General features: G+C 34.4%; 1 long non-coding RNA gene and 1 other non-coding gene across 2 annotated transcripts in view; one reads left to right on the plus strand and one right to left on the minus strand.

Moving 5' to 3' along the window:
• The window catches only part of LOC126369756 (uncharacterized), an 86,377-nt gene that overhangs the window by 50,163 nt on the left and 21,456 nt on the right, over window positions 1-14,758 (plus strand). The window contains exon 2 of the long non-coding RNA XR_007566769.1: window positions 5,611-5,706. This is a non-coding gene — a long non-coding RNA (uncharacterized LOC126369756). The remainder of the gene's footprint in view (window positions 1-5,610; window positions 5,707-14,758) is intronic.
• Window positions 9,678-9,749, minus strand: Trnae-cuc (transfer RNA glutamic acid (anticodon CUC)). The gene has a single exon. It is a non-coding gene; the product is annotated as a tRNA-Glu (tRNA).

Raw genomic sequence — 14,758 nt, forward strand, 5'->3', positions numbered from 1 at the left:
ACAGGATGAGCCGAGATGGGCGAGGCAGAGCGAGACCTAAAATAATGTGATCATAACGTTTATTCGTCTACCGTCCACCGTATTTGTTGAAAGGATTTAAAGTCATTTTTTGTCCTTTTCTTCTGAACCAAGAGTGAAGATCTTGTCTTAAAAGATTTAAGAATGACTATGCGCCTATGTTACAAACTATCTTATTTTGCTTTTCGATAGAAACGCTGCCTAAGCTTGTATAATGGTCGACTATCAAAAGCCTACGCTCAGTACCGTGACAGATACAAATGTACAGTGAACAATAAAGGCTTAGCTGTTGTGCCGTAATACGAATTGTATCAGTAGTATAGGTATTGGGTTTGATATAAAATTTCTTCGATTTCCATACATAGGCAGGGATGGAGCACTGCATATCATCCAGAATGTTTCGTAGAAGACGGTTGCCTGAAAACTTATATAAGCACGCAGATGGGTTACATTTGATTTGTTACTTATCTACTTTGTGTTCCAAACACGTTAGGCAAAAAAACCGATTTTCTGTTTTAAGACACTCGTGCTCTTAGATAGAATAAATATATCTACACCACGTAACTCTTTCCGCCCCGCACCTATTCGTAGCCATATTTACCTCACCTCCCCTGGGTGTTACTTTAGTCTTAAATGGCCGAGAGCCGCTAAGGAGTACATTTGATCTTCCTCTCGTTAATACATGCGTGTTCGCAGCACCGATGAGAACGAGATTTTTGAAAAAAAAAAACAACCGTGGTGACTTTAAACTCCAACAAAACTATTATTTTTTCATATATCAAAGGATCCACTTTTATCAAATTACTGAGCAAAAAAGAAAGTATGCACGAGTTATACCTCTTGTCACTTGCAGCATGATAGAAATCAATATTATCCATCAAACTCGCCGACGACTGATTGGAAGTGGATTATTTCCGCAACTGTGGGAAACTAATTGGACGATAACCGACAACTTTTATCGATGACTAACTAGTGTATTGTGAACCGATTTGAGTGGCGAGCCGAATCGAGAACCAAGAATCGATTAGGAGAAAGAAACGGTGGATGAATAATGGATACGTCTCTGCATTGGAATCCGGTCGCGGTTTTCAAACGATTCTATTCTAAATTGGAATTTTAAAACCCGCGCAAGACAGTGGGTATCATTTTGTGTCAGTGTTGGTCCATTGAATTGTCCTTCATGCGTTGGGTTCACCGCTTAATTATGATGATGTATGAATAGATACATTGCTCACAACACTTATCGGTTAATTGCTAACTATAAACTTCTTAATTACATTTTTTATGACTTATTGCTGCTTTAATGACCAATAGAAACAAAATGACATCATAAGTAATACCATTTATAATAAGTGTATACACTTTTTTCTCGTTGCATACGTAATGTGCATCGAGAACGGATATAAAACCAATAACGAAGAAATCAAACCACCGAACCAGTTTTGCAGAAGAAATAAATCTAAGTCGGTACGTAACGCAGGAAGCTGCGTCCTTACTTTAAACCCGACAGCCATAAAACCGACCCCGCCGGTTCCGCAACAAGATTTACTATTTATTATATTAAACAAAATGAATCGACCATAAATTTTTACATCATAAATGTTGCCGATAAAATATATTACGCTATTTTGAATACGAGAACAGTTTTATTTCTCAATTCCCTTTTTCTTTTCTGTTTCGCTATCGTAAATTTTACGACGGCCGACATTAAACATGTGCCCACATAAATCCGAGACCGATTTCCGACGGAGAAAATTAAAACGCCCGAGAAGACAAGAAATGTGCGAATTAAAGTTAAATGCGCGTGAAATGACAGGCGGACATAAAAATTTCTCCTTGTAAAACGCGGCTTTGACTTCGGCGTTCTCACCTTGAGCGAGTTCACTTTATTGAGCGACTCGATTAAACTGTGGCGAATCGGTCTGTTAAACTACCGTCAACATTCATAACAATAACAACTTTTATGCCAAATTATATCCAACCTATAGTCAACTTTCAGAATCATAAAATAGAGTTGAATCTCCTGACATGCAGTAAGTTGTCAAAAGCTTTTCCAGATTCAAAGTTGTCTCGCCGCTTGGGTGAGCATTTTGTACGTTGATTGGCATTTAGCCGCGCGAAAAGCAACACCTTTGCGGCCCTGACATGTCGTCTGATTGATTGTATAATTAATTTTGTTTTAAATTCAAACCTGACGCTGTCAGTTGTATGAGCTGTCAATTAATTGGACAACTCTTGAAGAGGGTGACATGCTTGTTTGTGGCGTTTTTTCTTGAGTTATTAAAACTAGCTGTCGCAGAACTAAGGTGACAGCTGACATGTGCGAATGTTTGTTTTTAATTAAATTCTTTTAACTTTTTTCCTGTAATAAATAATGCATCAAACGGATAAAGATAAAGAAGCATTAATCAACATATTTGCTGTGAAGTCTAACTTTCATTAAGATGAAAGTATAATTGATGGTGATGTGATGATGGATGCGAGAGGAAGTGAGACGTAATGAGAAATAAGAAAAAAATGCAATGCATTAGCTTATGGTAAGCGAGCGAATAAACATTGGGCAAGTGGGCATTTATGTTACAATAATACTACGTATAGAACGGCAACTCTCCGCTCTCAACCAGCGGCTGAGCTAGGTTTACCTCACCCCCTCGAACCGTGTGGGCATCCGACGTCACACTTGTGAGTACTTGGGGATCCGCGTGTACATTTTAATGTAGTGTCTGTGTAAAACGAGATTTTTGTAGGGTGTGTTTATGTTAATTTTTCACTTTGTTGAAAGTCCAAAAGAGAAATAATTATAGTTTTTTACCACAATTAAAAATCATGAATTCGAGTTTCAAAATGAGCTATCTGAAAAGTAATCGACACAAAAATAAATATATTTTAAATAAATTAAATAAAATCGATCCAAGTATACTTCCTTGCGGCACCCAGCTTGTTGCCAACCGACGTTCATATAACTCAAAATATCATTACGCCTTATATCGTTCTATTTACAGGCTCCACACTCGGCAAAACAAAGGCCTGGCGTGATGAATGGCCCCCAACCGCCATACATCATCTACCACCCGGCGATGGCCGCTAATGATGAATAATTAGCATCGTTTGTTCCAGCTATCTCCGCCTTTTGTTCTCTTACGACACTCCTGAATGATGTCTTGAGGATATTGTGTACAGGCTACAATTTGTGAATTCACTGTTTTCGTAATTATTCGGCGTTATTCTTATTTTTTTATTTGAGCTGAAAAATATTATTTGTGTCACCCACAATACAAGTAACATGACTTGCATTGTAATGTATGATAGAGTAGAATATGTGTTGTAAGGTTGGGCGCCTTCAAATTACGAGTAGTAGCGGTGCCTGCAACGCTGTTGTCATGTGTTTACATTTGAATTTTGGCATTGGCAGCGATTCTCGCTACGGTGAGCCTCTTCTAATTTAATTTTAAGTTATACTTAGCTGTATTTTTTTATCCACCGAAGAGAAAAAGGACAATGATTGACAGCTGTTAATGTTAAAGAAATGAAACGATAATCTCGACGAATCAAATAGGCAACAAACAGGTACGTAACCCGTATAAAGTGTGTTGTCAACTTAATTATCGGGCATACGCCAACGGTCCTCCAACATAAAATTTTGAAAGAGTTGTTTAAAATTTCTGCCTAAATCAACGTGTTTTCCGTGAAATTTTAGGCTGTTAATTACCCGTCAATTTCGGAGAAAAAAAATTACAGGTAACTTAAATAAAATCAGGAGGTATCTCCCGGAATCAGCACCAGTGTCCTTAATTATTCTACTTCAATACTATATAGAGAGTAAATGCTACTAAAATATCACATTCACAGCAACATAGAGAAAACTAATTACAATATTATATCGAAAGCATCAGAAATATAATTAAGTGTACAGTTATTAAGCGAATGACGTTAAATTTTAATATTGACTTTTACAGTTACACCCAGATCGTAATATTTAGTATTTACAACACAATAATCGGATATCATATCGTAAACTTTATGGTCTCTATTAATTTGTAATTTCACAGCGCCGTTATTAATGGCTGTATACCTAAACATCTTGTTTTACGTCCCACTACTGGTCTCTGGTCTCCTTTTATGAAACAAACCAACCTACAAGGTTGGCTTATGGATATTTCTTAAACAAATGCATACTGCAGATGACGAAGGTCACCACACATACTTATCTGACAATTATTTATAATAAAATGCAACTGGTTACTCATCCAATGAATAAGGTCAAAAGTTGCTTAAGTTATTTGATCATTATCCTAACTGAAACATAGCATAATTTATGGTCTATTATATCGTGGGTGACTTTGCAAACTGACGTATTTGCATTGTTTGCTTATAATTTGTGTCTTATTAACAATAGCAAAGGGTGGATATAGTAGATAGCGACTTTAGCGACGATATTAGTCTCTGCATTAAATTGAAATAAAAGAATTTCAGTTACTTACATTTCATTAAGTATTTATTCGGTTATTTTAAAATTAAGAAATTTATGCATAATGAATCGCTTTTTTAATAAAATTCCCTCTTTGTTTAAAAGACATATAATATATTATAATATTATAATACCATCCATCAAATATGAATGATCTTTCTTATTTTTCAGCAGTATCAGACAAAAACTTTCGTAATGCCTAAAGTGCCTGTATCATTTACAGATTACTTTATGATAATTATTATTATGTTAAGGTTTCTTTTTTTATTTTTAGGTTTCAAAAGGTATATGATTACGTTATATATATAAATAGTAAATGCTACGTATCACAAAAGTTTACACAATAATAATCTGGTATCCCATTGCCAACACCGAATCGTCAGGACAAAGTATTCTTATCCAAAATAATATTTCAGACAATTTGTCTTCTCTGCCTCAAAATATTTCTTCTCGTCTGTGAATAATATTCTTAATAAATTTTAACACTCAAATACCTTGGGGCGGTATTGCAATTTTCTTTTGTTTAACTTGTTTATTCATACCATTCATAACCTTGAGCTCTTTAATTTGAATAGTATTATTTCAAAACTTTAATTTGAAATGCATTTGTGTTCTTTAATATCTTCAGTCATACATTTTTTAATAATTAGGTATTATAAAGAACCGAACATAATATTACGGTAAAATAGGTAATTGTGATGATTTTAAAAAACCTAAAGATATCTCCGTGGTATTAGTCATTGTATTAGTAAAGTAACCATTTATATACTCGTTGGTTACATTGGTCAGTTTCATTGGTTACATAAAATATTAGATTACTTGTCATGAAACCCAAAGATTACAGACAGACATTTCGTGCAGGCTGTATGACCAACAGCAACGAACCACAATAATTGAATGACTCAACAACACTAAGCCCCAAAACCATCACATCATGGCTATAAAAGTCCTGATTATGATTAAAACCGAATAGACGCGAGTAATGAATAAGTGGATGATATTCAAGAATGGCCGGGCGGCGCCGAAGCAGACTCTACAAAATTATGTTTGCAGTCAACCGAATGAAAATAACTTAGGATTGAATGGGAACTGAAGGTTGGATGAAGGTAAAAATATGTTTGCAGGTCTGCAAGCGGAGCCGACAGCCGTCAATCAGAAGCTAAAAACCGGTAGCTGCCAGCTCAAACATTAAAGAATAAAAAAGTAGTGGAGTGGCGTTTGTAAGTGTACTGTTATTTGACATAGGTATAGGTACATACCTAGCTGGAATATAGAGAAAAGGGAACTGTAGTTTTAACGTACATACAATTTATGTCTTAGGATACAAGACCATATTATGGATATCGACGATAATTATACTTCAAATCAAAAGTGTCAATAAACAGAATGTCTACTTTTACATTTTGATTTATATAGATTAATAAAAACATATTTATACATATAACATGAAATAGAGGACCAAAAATGCAAGATACGAATATTAACAGAAAATGAATTAAAAATAACAAAATATTCGCAATTTTAAAGTCTTAGTGCGAATTTGTTATTTAAAACACGCCACGTCGAGTGCAGGAAACATTTAATTTATCGTTATTAACTGCATGACATGCAAATATAAAATGCTTGCTATGACATGTTTTATTAATGGATCTTAATAAATAAAACATGACAATTTATAGGCATTAGTGCAGCAAACTTGTATGTCTGAGTTAATATTTAAACACAAACAGATGTCAGTTGAATATATTACTTTGAAGTCATTATTATTAATAAATGATATAAGTGAACAGATGGAGCGATATGTTTTTAAACCTAATGATACATAATCTTGATTAGAGAAAACCGTCTAATATAAAAACAGTAAATAGTTAATAAAATAAATTGCTCTATACACGGGTACCTATTACATTAGTCATAAACGAGAACTCAAAATTCATGAAATGTAGATGGAAAGATATAATAAAGATATCAGATTGATCAACTCGCCAGATATGTCATACAAACAGAATCGTATAGAAGCTGTAATACCTGACAGACGTATACAGATTTATTATTGATAGTCTCCAAAGATTCCAGTAGCCGACGTTTTTATTCCCATAACGCTGGCTGACAAGGGAGGATTAGTTTAAGGCCAAGAGACAAGCGATATGATAGATATGGTATTAGAAAAATCACAGGCGATATAATAAAGTCTCTACAGTAATAATATATACGCACAGCACCCATTCATAATAATATTCTAGACTTATTAACAGCAAGGAGAAAAGAACTATTTGCACTGACGAGTTTGCAAAGAAGAAGCAAAAACAATAGAAGAAGAAAAACAATTATTATTATCATTGTAACAGATACAACAATAATGCTGTAATTGTTATATTTCACACAATAAAGCAATAACAAATGAGTAGTCGGTGAAAATTGTGTTCTTTTTTCGCGTTAGTTACATAGTTACGCGTTTTACATTTATCTCGCTTGAGGGGAAAATATACTATTTGCAACAATTCCCAAAAGTACCTAATCCAAAATCAAAATACGTATTTCCTACTTAAAGCAGATTAGTGCAACTCGCCGTCTTCCTAACTCCGCTTAAGTATTTCAAAATAGAAAAAGGACTCAAATAAATGACGGCGAAGAACAAACAAAAAAGACTGCCACACCTCAAAGATAGAATAACAATAACATGGATTCCGACTTCGGGGGCTTAAGAAAAAAAACACAAAGGCTCAAAGACGCCGCTCGGTTGAAATTTGACCATGCTGTGTATACGCAAGATGAAGAGGTGTATTTTCTACTTTACCATGGTTGTTATTGGAAATAGATGAATCTGTTGTTGTCTGTAGTAAATTATTTGGAAACATATTTAATTCTTCGTACATTTTATAGTCAGAAGTAAGTAATAAATCAGATGGGGTCATAACAAATAATAAGGTATGAAGAAGGTTCTAAGAGAATATCTTCGGTTCAAGTGAGTAACTGTTTAATGGTTTATTTGAATAGGTACTACATACACACACATACATAAACTCACGCCCGTAATCCCTAATGGGGCCGTAATCCTTAATAGGTACTATTGCTTACATTATCTGTTTCTGAATTACTTATTTTATTTTTTCACAAAAAGTATATTATTTATTTTAATTCCTCTGTACCTACTAACCGGTAGTTAAAACTTGACAGATTCATAGATCCAAAATATATGCAAAGGAGAATATTTAAATCACGTACTTAATTACATAAAAAAGTTAAATGCTTATTACGGGTTATATTTTTTATACCTACTAATCACTTAGTAATATATAATAATGTAAATTATATTCATCCTATAATTACATGTAACAAGCCTAATATAGTTGGGCAATAAATTCATAAACAAGAGAATTCAAGTTTTACAACCATGTCGTGACTAAAACTAAATTAATTAAATTCGGAACGCATTATATTATTTCCTTTTGAATTAATTACTTTAAAATGTATTATGCTATTGATTTATAAAGCAGTTGAGGAAGAACTATAAATCATGTTTTTCTGATAACTAATTATTTTAAATAAATGTATTATATAAAGTTCTGCGGATTAATTATATTTTCACTCCAATTATGAGAAGTGATTTGCTAGCATCAATAACGAACTACGAGTAACGAGATGTAGGTATTTCGCATTGGAATTTTTGCTACAACGAAGTGATCGGATCGGTTGGATACCGAAGTCACTTACACACATAGGTTACTAGAAGAATTAGTATTGCATGGTTAGCTGAATAAACGAGAACTATTGGTTTAAAAGTGTTCCTGAACGAAGACTAGGTAATAATTGACCTCTACTATGTACTCAATCCTAATTAATTAATAATTACAATGAAATGTTGCTTTCGTTAAATGGCTTTGACTCTTGGTAGGGACATGTCACAACTTTATGAGACTGTTTGGTTAAGACACTGCAAGCTTTACTATGAAATTTCAATACGTTTATTGAAATGTATCCACGTGCATTCTGTACTCATTAAAAAGTCAAAATCCAAATACCAATGCACGCATTTTCAACCAGACAACTACCTATATACCAGCTACGAGATTGAATCTCAAAGCATTCTCACAATTGAATGACAGTCGCCTGTCAATACAATCTACATAAAATAATCAGCTTTCATCATTCCACTGTATTTCAAACGGATGGACAGACTGAGACAATTATACCAACGTTATAAATCCCAATGTCTCTTTACCATATCTGTATTTAGAAATTCTGCCGAGGCCCACCCAAAATTGAATCATTCTAGAGTACAGAGAAGGGTCAAGTTTGAACAGTAGCAGAGCGTTCAAAAAGGATTTAAGTCCGGAATTAGCGGGTATCTGTGAGCGACTGACGTGTATCAATACCCTATCAGGTTGCTGGATTCAAATGATATGTCTGATGCATCAGAATTGTAGAATACCTTGGACGAGTTGAAATTGTTCTCGTGTAGATGCACTGATGAAGTTGCTTGTTGTACTGATGAAATTGGGCTTACTTAAGAAAAGTATTAAGATGTTTTGTTTACACATATACTCAACAGTTAATCTACGATGAATACAAATGCCAGATAAATAGTCATCTACAGATGATATTATAGACAAACGCGAATCCATAAAAAAGTACAACTACGAGATTAGCAAGGGAAGGACGTGTATTAAAAGGAAAAATATTTAATATATTACACTCGTGTGGGTAAAACCCTAATAAATAACACACGTACTATAATAAAACTGATAGTCAATAAATTGCCATCTTGTATTTAATTAATAATGCTATTAAATAGTGTTGCAATAGCTGTACGGCGAGTTAGCAGCCAATTAGTTAGGAAAGACAAGACCTTTTGTTTAATGACTTAAGTACCGTGTCCGCTTAATTTATTACTCAACTGTGTAAATTGGTTTTCAAATAAATGTCCTATTTTTGTACATTTTAATTTATTAACGTAGCCATGATGTATTTTTTTATTTTATATGTTAGGCCTGGTTCTGGTAAGATGATTTCATTGTAATTAATTACAAACTTTATTTTTCATCTGAATCTTCTAAATGTTGAACTAGAGACTCAAACAGAATTGCGGATGCGATGACTGTGTGTGACGTTTATGGCATATATTCAGCAGATAGTTGCGATAGTAAAACCTTTTCATTGAAAACAAAATTTAAAAAAGTCAAAATGATTATTCCGGTACCGGGAATCGAACCCGAGCCTCCTGGGTGAGAGCCAGGTATCCTAGCCACTAGACCATACCGGATACGAAAGCTCTTCTGAAATGTCACAATACTGCACTCAATCTGATCAACGAAAATGCTGAAAAAATGGAACAGAGTTCTATTTATATGATATTAGATATTTGAAGTCCAATTTTTAACTCGAGCCATTAAAATTAGTGCCGTATCACATGAATAGTTCGGTGTAGACTCGACCATTATTTAGACAGCGTTACGGCTCACCACCTATCATGTTGATCTGCCAGAAAGTTCGGCAAAGCTTAACTTCTCAGTTCACTTTGCGTTTGATGTACCTCTGTCGAGCCTATCAGAAAATATAGATAGTCGTGTGCTTTCGTTATGTTACATATTAGATTATAGAGCATTTTTCTTTAATTTTAATATAATTCGTAAAAAATATAACTTTAAACATTGTGATTTGAGGATATTCGATTATGCTTTTACACTGCGAACGGATGGAGAAGTACCTAGATTGAGTGAAGACAGTAAGAAGAGAGTATCTCATTGGTGTAATAGTACCTAGTTAGACAAAATACCATGACGGCCAAAACAAAGGTCCCTGGTTTGATCTCCACATAATTTAAATAAACATCTTTAATAATGAAATCTTTTAAAATAGCCCTATTCGACTCAGTACTGATGTGAAATTCAAATGGGGCATTTTGTTAATACGCGACTTATTATATGGTAAACAGCGCCATTAGCATGTCTGCGTTCGCCGACGTTTCGCCGACATTCTTGTCGCTGTCGGCCGTCGGTTGTCGATCAATGTCAGTCAATCGGCGTCGGCATTTGCCGACTTACGCCGACGTTTCGTCGACATTTGACGATCGGGCAGAATCCCGATGTTTATCCTCTTCGGACCTTTGTCTGCCCTTAAACGGCAGATGGAATGAATAGCCTTTGTGATGGGACACAGTTTTTTCTTGAAAGGGCATTAATTATCATAAGTAACATGTGGTTAGCTGGCTCATTGCTTTGCCGGCCGGCTTTAAATCTTGTTACAAACAAATATGCTAATGGACTACAATCATTTACAATTTGAAAGGTTGCATTATACTAACGTATAATAACATTTTAATAACATTGTTTGGAAATAGATGTGTATCCTGACTTATACTCGAATATCCTGACTTAAAAAAAAACATGTTATTTAGTGAGAAAGAATCGTTATGACATGCGAAAAAGAACATCTCATATCTGAAAAGCTAGGTAAACATTGTTTTAGGTTTACGCGGTTATTATCATAATCAAAACACATAACACCGGGTTTTTACTGCGTTAAAATCAGAGATATGTGACTCCCGATATTTTAACACTGTTGCAAGTGATCATATTTAAAATTTATCCCACATTTTATGATCAAAACGGATTGACTTGAACTCACACTAAGAGTACCAATATTCGTAATAATCAGTTATACCTTACAATTCTCATCGCCAAAGCACACAAGCAACGAGTCTGTTACCTGTTGCCTGAAGATCACCAGCAGAAATAATTCCTCGAAGAAAATCAACCAACAGAATCACATAACACTTCTTCACTTCGCCTCTTCTCAAACGTCAACCAGCACACACCACATCACGCTGTCACTGGAAGCGCTTGGTATGCGTGCACGCATACCGCATTGCACGCGCACGCGAATTTTTATTGCGCACTTTGGGTTCTTCGAAACGCGCATGGCATACCGCTTGGGTGGTCAGCTGATATTGTCGATTGAATCGGTCGAAAGTTCGAAAGAAAGAAAATCGGTAGGAGTTAAGACCGTTATTTTAATGAATTAAGGGTACTTAAGACTAAAGCATCAATTTGCGATCTTAATAAGGGTTGGTATTGGATGTAATTGATGTAACTATACAATTGGCCAAGAAAAAATAACCAAGTCTGCTGATGACAAAATAAAATGTTATTTGAAAGGCATACCTACGACATAATGCAAGGTATCTTCGTAAATAATGAAAGTTACGAGGGGAACCAGTGCGTTTAGTATAATAAATGGATGTGACAGAGTTCTTAAAACATTATTTCTTACCATTCTTTTTTTCTTATTAGTTGCACATATTTAACTTCCGTATAGCAATATTAATTGAAAGAATATTCTAAACGTTTAATGCTTATAGTCCATTGTATAATAGTCTTTGTAACAGTCTTCTTAAGCACAGAAAGATTATTTTCTACGGAAATATAGACCCTAAATTCTATGAAAGAGATAGATGTAAAGCCCTGATCATTTTGCCTTTCAGAAAAGATCCTCTAAATTCCGAAATGAATAAGCAACGTTTCGCCAGAAACATCAAAAACCTTAACTGCATTAGAATCAGTAATCTCTACAAAGCGTTGAAAGGATAAAGAATTAAGTTTAGCTAGAACCGCATATTCTATACATCCCGCAATTCAATTACTCGTTTCAAGAATTATAAGCCCACGATGAGGGGCTACGAATAGCACTCCTGCTAATCTCTTGGTCGACACAATAGCACGATTTATACTAAACCCCATTGTCACAGCCAACAAAGATCTTGTCAATTATAATCTCGTCGGAATCTTTCACGAACGTCAAACGGTAGCGCACAGTGGGACGGTCGCTTGCACAAAAAACTTTTTAATAAATTATTTGCGAAACTTGTTTAGAACCCTTCTCAAAGCGCGTCGGGAAGCGAAACCGATTGCTCGTGACGTGACGGCTTTTGTGACCGTCAAGTATTATGTTGTCAAAATACACGGGGATTTTGTTATTATTTTTATGTTTGCGAGCACACTTAGCACCCTTTTGTGTGCGGTCCTTCCCAGAAGAGGGGATGTGTGAGCCATAAAGTAACGTCGTAACTACAATCTTTCCTTGAAAAGGCATGTGAATGGAATAGTAATCGCGGCCATCGGTTTAGCAGCTGAAGGAAACAATGCTAAGTCTTTACTTAAAGTTAATCTCAACTTGCGTTCTTTAAAAAATGATATCTTTTCTTTTAAAGTTTTTGTTAATGTAATAATAGAGCTTTATGAGATAAAAATAAAGAACTTACATTTCTAAGAAAAACTCATTTTGTGCTTTTAATAAAAGTAGTCAAAGCAAATATTAACGATTCTAAAAATATAAATAGTTCTCAGAACTACAAGAGCACTCAAAGCTGTTAAAGTTTATTTTTTATCGAAGAACAACTCTGTACCACAATAATCCTAGTAATCTTCTCTATTCTATATAAAACAACATTATTATCAGTTTAACAAATTCGATGTGAAGTTTACCTTAACCTACACGGGCACCAATCTACGCGTGAAAATCCTTATACACGAGCTGGTAAACCAATAAACCACGCAAAGCAGTCATCTGTCCCACGTCAATTACATGTCATACAAGATCTTAAAAACTTAATGACATTTTTGCTTACCGCCCTGTCAGGTTACATTAGATGTGACTGCCAAATTACGTTGTCGTATCGTATAAGCATGCGTGGATGATCCCGCGTTTTGTCGTGTCACCCGCATGGGACCCTCTTTGATAAGGTCCATGTAAACGGATAGATTTGGTTCGGTCTGTGGAGGGAGAAGGAACAAGTCGGAAAAGCTTCGAAAACTATAGAATTTAAAAAAAATAGGTTTTACTACTATTCTTGCTTCGTATATAGTTGTAAATGTCAAACTCTACTACTTGAGGCTTAGTAGGTACTCATAATTATAATGGTTAGTATTCATACGAAAGAAGACTCTTTATTTCTAGAGTATTCTCAAAAGTACTTTTCATGTCATCAACCTGATAATGAATAATATATTGTTTTATGTTCTATAAACATTCATTTTAGTGATATATGCAATACATGTGATATAAATATAGAGATATACCCAAATTGGCAATTTCCTGTCCTAAAGTTTATCGTTAGATGCATGAAGCATGAGAACTGCGTGATATACTATATTATGCATTCAATCATCTGTACAGTCATGAGCAATATAATGTACCCACTTAAGGATACTGTCGCACTAACATATTTGACATTTAGTGAGACCTAGAGTTCAATTTGTCAAACAAGTTAATGTGAGATGGTACCAAAGTGTATACATATTAATGCTCGTGACCGTACACGTAATAGATAATCTTGCTTCACTTTGCTTATATGTATGTTTGTCATCCTTATTAGTTTTTAATATAATTTTGAAAAGAAGAGGGTAAACAAACATATTCAGCGATATATCAACCATGAAACGAGATAAGTCAGTCATCAGTCTATTATGTCCGCTCTAACAGGATTGACAAAATTCTGATAAAAGTCGTCGAGAAAATCTGTTACGGCATGCATATGAACCATGCATATTCCATCATATACGTCTTTGTACTTTATTCAGAAATTATTAAGAAAGGTACTTATCTACGTGTATTCTATTAGTTACATTATGACACTTACTTCTTTAGTCTTTGTACTACCTACCATACTTATGGCTATAAGTATTATTCTGTTCCTTTTTTGAATGTTGATTTTACCAAATCCCATAGTATGCGCTGCAATATTTATTCAAATTATTATTCCTCGACGCCCTCTTGTTTTGCTCGGGATGAATTTTTCATGCACACGACTTTGAGACCCGGTAATTTCACTTTGAGTTTGCTCGACACAAAAGGAAATGAGTTTATGTTATGTAAATTGTGTATGTGTATATAATTTTCCTTACCACATCAAAATTACGATTGTACGTTAGTAGTTAATAAAACGTGTATTTATGTACAGGTTATAATGAAATATATTTTTTGATTGATAATTTGATTTATATTAAGTAATACTTTTTCTATTGCCATCTCCTATTTTAACGCTATAAATTCTGTGAAGTGTGACCTTGTAAGAAAATGCCTAAAATCCACTATTTGTACTGTTTATACTTTATCAATAGCAGTGCGAGTACAACAAGTTGTTGTATGAAGAGTTTATTGAATGGTGTCAAGTTATTGAAGTCAATATTTGTAGTATTTAAACTGTTCTGGAAAATACCACTATCAGTTTTGTGGTCGTTTTCCGGGTTATTGGAACTTAAATATTATAAGAAT

Source organism: Pectinophora gossypiella, chromosome 9 (genome assembly GCF_024362695.1).
Source record: "Pectinophora gossypiella chromosome 9, ilPecGoss1.1, whole genome shotgun sequence".
NCBI classification, from domain to species: Eukaryota; Metazoa; Arthropoda; class Insecta; order Lepidoptera; family Gelechiidae; genus Pectinophora; species Pectinophora gossypiella.